At 37.6% G+C, this 6,680-nt stretch overlaps 1 pseudogene; it reads right to left on the reverse strand.

The window, feature by feature from the left end:
* Positions 1 to 3,363: 3,363 nt before the first annotated feature.
* On the reverse strand, positions 3,364 to 6,392 carry LOC120533674 (annotated as a pseudogene).
* Positions 6,393 to 6,680: the final 288 nt, after the last annotated feature.

Raw genomic sequence — 6,680 nt, forward strand, 5'->3', positions numbered from 1 at the left:
TCGGTAACTACAAACCTGGGCAGAAGAGCAGTGCAACATTCAACTTGGATGCTGGACAGGCGGAAATTGAAATCCTAATGTTGCACGGTACACCAAGTCTTTGGTGTCTTGTGGACACAGAAAAGTACAAAGGTATATGCACAGCAGCTATGAAAGTTGCCTGCGTTTTTGGTTCAACCTCTCTCTGTGAATATGAACTTCATCAAAAACAAACAAAGAACATGCCTTACTGATGCACATGTACAAGACTCACTCAGATTTGCAGTGTCAAATTATGCCCCAGATTACAGTACACTGGTGAACAGCATGTAATGCCAGGCTTCCCACTAACAGACATTTACAGACAAACAAAGAGATAACAAACGTTTTCACTGAAAAACCATGCCAATGTTAAACACAAATATTGTGCAAAAATGTGAAAAATAATTTGTTCAAAAAGTGCAACAGATGGGATGATTTGTTTAAAATGCTACAGATTTGGTGATTAGTACTAATGTGTTGGGATTCATTTAAAAATGTTAAAGAATTGATGTTTTTAAAATCTTACATAACAGATAATTTGTACAGACATGGGACTGAGTTCATGATTTTTTCAAAAATGCTACAGAGGTAGAGGTTAGTACAAAAGGGACATGATATATGAATATTTATTATTATTATTGTTATTATTATTATCTTTAAACTGAACCATGCAACTTTGTTATGTTATTCAGGAAGTTTGTATCTCTGTTCCCTTTTTTCCACCGAAAAGGTCGGTGACCCCTGCACTAAATAAATTATTACACACTCTATTGTACCAGAAAAAGGTTTCAGCGTTCAGTCAACGTTGGAGCACTGAGGCAACCCTCTGATTACCATTGGAGTAATTCAAACACTGAATATGATCATCCATTTTCCAAACTCTCCTTTTTATTTCTGGATCAAGAGCAGCAAAAGTCTATGTTAACATCTGGTGATTTCTGGTGAATAACAGAAATCAACACTGAATGAGACAACAGTTCAAACAGGGTACACTCAGCCACACAAACATATTCTTTAATACTGGCTCATTCAAAGCAACCAGTTACCATATCATGTATACGTGTTTGGGATATGGGAGTAACCCAGGGCACTCAAAAACCCACATAGACTTGTGGCAAATTCTAGACAAATACGAGGTGTGGCAGAAAAGTAATGAGACTGGCAACACTGCAAGCGATCTGGCAACGCTGCTTTGGTGTCCTTGATAGAGCACGGAATTTGGAGCAACGTTGTGCCATTAAATTTTGTGTTAAGCTTGGAATCGGCAAGTGTGACGTTTGAAAAGTTAAAACAGGCCTATGGGGAACATTCTTTATCCCGAGCTCAAATTTTTCACTGGCACAAATCATTTTTGGAAGGCAGAAAACACGTTGAAGATGAACACCGTTCAGGGAGGCCTTCAACTTCGAAAACCAATGAAAACATCGAACGTGTGAACACTCTTGTGAGATCAGACCGTCATTTAACATTAAGAATGTTGAGTGAACAATTAAATTTGAACAGATTTACCATTCATCAAATTTTGACTGAACATTTGCACATGAGAAAGGTCTGTGCCAAAATGGTGCCGAAAAACCTCACAATTGAGCAGAAGGACAATAGAAAAAACAAGTGTCTTGATCTTCTTGACAGAATCTCTAATGAGCAAGATTTCTTTAGTCGTGTTATCAATGAATCATGGATTTTTGAATACGATCCTGAGACCAAGAGGCAAAGTCAGGAGTGGCACACTGCAAACTCTCCTCGACCAAAGAAAGCTCGAATGAGCAAATCGAAGATCAAATCAATGCTGATTTGTTTTTTTGACAAAAGGGGAATCGTCCACAAAGAATTTGTTCCTCCAGGACAAACTGTCAACCAAATTTTTTATAAAGACGTCCTTGACCTCAAAAGGCATTCCTGTGGTTCCCCAGCCCCCTTATTCACCTGACCTCAGTCCGTGTGACTTTTTCCTTTTTCCTAAACTGAAAAATGTCCTCATAGGACGTCATTTCGGGACTTTAGAAAACATCCAAAAGAGTGTAACGGACATGCTGAAGACCATACCGGTTGAAGATTTCCAGCACTGCTACCAACAGTGGGAACAACGTCTCCATCGGTGTGTAGCTGCCCAAGGGAACTACTTTGAAGGGGATAACATTGATGTTTGAAAAAAATAAAAACTTTGGTAAATAAAAAATCAGTCTCATTGCTTTTCTGCCACACCTCGTAGTAATTAATAGCCCAAACACTAGCACCCGTGACATCATCTTGCCCAAAATCTTATCACCCCTGCCATATTTAACTTAGTTTCTTGTTTCAAAAATGTCTTGAAGTATTTTGCTTGCAATGATTGTGGGCAACTGTGTATTTTATATCAAACACTATTAAATTCTTTTACATTACCACTGAAATAGATGGAGAAGCAGATCTTCAATTCAGAAGCATAGTGTTATGGGATTACCATTCCTGTTTTTGATGCATGCTAATTTTTCCAAAAGTAATTATTAACTAGGCTCACCCGCCTTTTAAGGCGACCGACTTTTAAGTTGACCACTTCTTAAGGCAATTCAATATGTAGATCAATTTGATATTTTATACAAACTCATTAATTTGGTTATATTGCATTTGAGCGTTATTACTTTAATACTGGTAGTTTCTGTTATTTTTGTGATGAAATTTAAACTTTTTTTCTATATAATTTCGAAAACTTCCTTGAATACTATATTCGGTGTGAAAACTCTATTACTGCCTGTTATCAGTTTTCCTTGTTGTGGAGTGTCCACTACATGGACAACTACTTCCTCAGAGCGCTTTGCTCTTGAAAATGCTACATAGAGCTGACCATAGCCGAATACTGCTCATTGAAGATGTATTCCAACTTTTTCAGCAGTTTGTCCTTGCGATTTATTTATTGTCATTGCAAATGCCACCTTTACTGGAAATTGTCTTCTTCGGAGAAAAATAGGCAATCCCGTCAGTAGTATCCAGTATAATTCTAGGAAGAAATACTACTTCCCCTTTAGCAGTGCCAGTCAACACTTCTGCCTTTAAAATATTAGGCAGCAAATCTCGAAGAATTAGTCGTGTTCCATTACACAGACCGCTCCTCAGATTTCGAATGAGAATTACAATGGTACCTTTCTTCAATTTCAATTCGTGTGGTGAAATTCCAGAAAGATTCAAACTGTTTCAAACTGTTTAAAAACTCTATTGGATAATTGGAACGATCTTCATCCGTGCCATCTAATATTGAGTCATGGCTTAAGTATGTAAAACATTTACCATCTAATAAATTCAGTACCTTCTCATTTAGTTCATTACAATCTTTGTTGATTGGAGTTAGTATAAACTTAGTTTAGTTTAGTTTAGTTTAGTCGCAAAGTTGGGGATATCTGCTACATGAAGTTTATCCCCAAAGATCTCCTTTACTATGTCACCTTTGCACAGCATGCTTGGTGGTATTTCTATTAGTTTTTCATCTAGGCCAATATCATTAGTTAGCGTTCCTTCTCCAAGTTTTAATAACCAATCACTGAATTCTCTATCAACCGATCGGTTGTTCTTGATCAATTTCAAAGTATGGAAGTTCTTCCAGGTTTTGCTATACTTTATACAGGCTTCAACAATGTCTGTTCTGGTGCCATGAGGTACAATCGGCAATGTTTGCCTGAAGTCTCCTCCAAGGACTAACACTTTACCGCCAAAAGTTAAGTGCGTACTGGAATTTATATCCCGAATCAATCTATCCACTGAATTTAATGCGTGTGAAGATGCCATAGTGGATTCATCCCACACAACTAATTTAGATACTCTGAGGGATTTTACCACTTTTGAGCGAGGCGTAATTGCGGAAACTGTTGTGTCTAAAATATTTATTCCTAAGCGAAACAGTGAATGATATGTTTGTCCACTTGGAAGCAAATTAGCAGCAATGCCAGTAGAAGCACAGCCATGCGCAGTTTCAGATCTTCCTCGTAAGGTACTTATTAAAGTTGTGTATAAAGTATGTTTTCCCACTCCCACCTGGACCATCAATGAAAAATAATCTTGGATTTGCTCCTTCATCTATGGCCTTCATGATGACATTAAAAGCAGCTCTTTGCTTGGAATTTAACATTGCGGCCATCGCTTCGGCCTTTTGTCTTTCTACGTCAGGATCATATTGTTGAATATTGGATTCCGGAAGATTAGCAGGAGGAATTGTCAAACCGTAATGTGTTAATTTTTTCCCTGAGGAATTGAGAATCTTCGAAATATCTCGGAGTGCAAAATGACAGGGCCTGCAATTTTGGCAATCTTGGTGGTCATTTTGCTGACCTTGTTGTCTTGTGTAATCTTCAGTTAGAGCTGCCTTATGTAATACCCATAAATCAGTAGCATTTGCAGGAGAACAGAAAACTAATATATATGCAAATATCTCATGAAGATGCTTAGGCATACATACCAAGCTTGCATCAGTAAGAATTTCATTCCAGATTTCAGCATCTTCTGTCAATCCTCTGATTTTTGCAGCTTCTTGAAAAGTTGCATACACTTAGTCTCCTGAAGTTTTAAGGTCTTCGAAACTTTTGGCTCCTGATACATGTAAAAGGAGCAGCCGTAGGAAATACCTTTCTGTGTCTTTCATATTGACGGAGTACATTCGGCCTATTACAGAATTGTGTCCTTTCTGACGTGGCTCCCACGTATCCTGACCATTTTTCGTTTTAAGCACATAATTTTCAGGTATTTCATAAAAGAAATATTGATTTGCATTTGGATCTGTTTGGTTTAGTTTAAACCATGCAGTTAAGGTTGTGTCCTTGGTTTTAGCCCTTTTGAGTGCCTCTGCAGCATTGCCTTGTCTAATAACGGCAGATTGTTGTTCTGGTAAATGCACTTGGAGGCGGACAATAGCATGACTGCGTTCATGCATGTGGAATCCAAAAATTCTCCATGTTGCTTCAGGAGAACTGACATAACTTGAGTCCAGATACATTTTGATCTCATCACGGGCAATTCGCTCAGTTAGGTCTACATTTGCGCAATCATGTCCTTTGTAAACGTATTTGAAGAGATATTTTACACTTTGAATAGATGCACACACTTCAACATTTATGTGGCAGTTATACTTGAGCAGTAAGTAAGGATTATATGGAACGACCCATTGATTGTTAACTGTCCTGCCGTTTATAACAGCGCATACTCCTTCACACCGCCTATAAAGTGGATACCCTTTTTTTTCTGGGTCCGTTTGTAGTTGAAACTCTTTTGGAAAACTTTTTGTGCACCCTTTGATATTATCCATGCAGGAAGCGTTGGGAAATTCTGCTCCACAGGGACCATGAATCATGTTTTTAGTTACGATTTCATATAACCTGGGTTTCTCAATTAAGTGAGGTAATTATGCACATACTGCTTTATTAATAAGCTCAGGAGTTTTTAGTTTCGATACTCTATCTAATATTAACAAAATATGAGCATGTGGCAGTCCCCTTTTCTGAAATTCGATTGTATGAACGTTTGCAATAACTTTTCCTAAAACATGTTTTTTGTATAAATCGCTTAGGAGTTCTTTAAGTTTTATATTGGAAAAAACGTGCAACCAAGTCTGGTCTAAATTGGACTGAAGATCCATTAAGATTTTCTGTGATTTCTGGCCATTTCGAATTGCAAGTCATGGTAATAAATAGATCTGGTTTGCCATACTTTTGTACAATAGCCATAGCGTCCTGATAACTTTGCTGCATATTTCTCGGGCTTCCTTGGAACGTTGATGGTAATACGATCATTTGCCCGATAGACAAATCGCCTTGTAAGTAGTCTGAATTAAGTTCCTGCCTCAAATTTTGATATGAGGACACCCTTAATTGTTCTTGGTGTTTTCTATTGAACTCAAGCCTATTGGCTTCCATCTTAATATATGAGTCCACGAAATATTGTTGCTTTAGTTTACCTCCATGAAGCAACGAATTAAACGTGTCGCGTACTTGCAATTGGTAAGCGAAGTACATCATTTGTGTGAGTGTTTTATTATTAGTAGTTTTCAAATCAAGATGCCATCCTTCCTGACCATAAGGAAAAAATACTGGATATGTCATTGCTTCTAAAAATCTGTGACATATACTGATTCTTTGAGTTTTTGGCACAATCTGATTGCCCTGATTTGATTTTAAATGTACCAAAATGTCCCAGTTGTGAGGTGGTTCCCCATCTGTACTTTGGAAAATCATAGCCACTTCGTTAACTATTTGTGGATTGTACCTTCTTATATCAGATTTCTTATCATACCTGATTGTCATTTTTATATCAGGAGGTGCCTCGCTTCGATTTTGAGCTTCAAGTAAAGCTTCTTGTTCAACTTGATAAAGAAGTTTGGATTGTTTCGCTAAATCATTATTATTAGCCATAAACTCGCTCAGTTCTCACATCAAATCAGGAAGACAATTTTGATTTTCTTTATTAGTAACCTTTGCGTCTGCTGCCGCACTTAGATCTAGTACATACAATTTTGCATATACTCGGTTTTCATCACCTTCAGGGTGTAATGTTCCCACACGATGGTAAATGGATCCATGAATTCTAAAACAATATTGACCACGTCCAGGAGGGGTAGCCAATTTCGTGCCAACAGATGCAAATGCAATTGAACTATTATAAGATCGAATATTGGCCATAAAATTATTGGAGTGTAAATG

The sequence above is a fragment of the Polypterus senegalus genome, chromosome 8 (assembly GCF_016835505.1).
Source record: "Polypterus senegalus isolate Bchr_013 chromosome 8, ASM1683550v1, whole genome shotgun sequence".
Lineage (NCBI taxonomy): Eukaryota > Metazoa > Chordata > Cladistia > Polypteriformes > Polypteridae > Polypterus > Polypterus senegalus.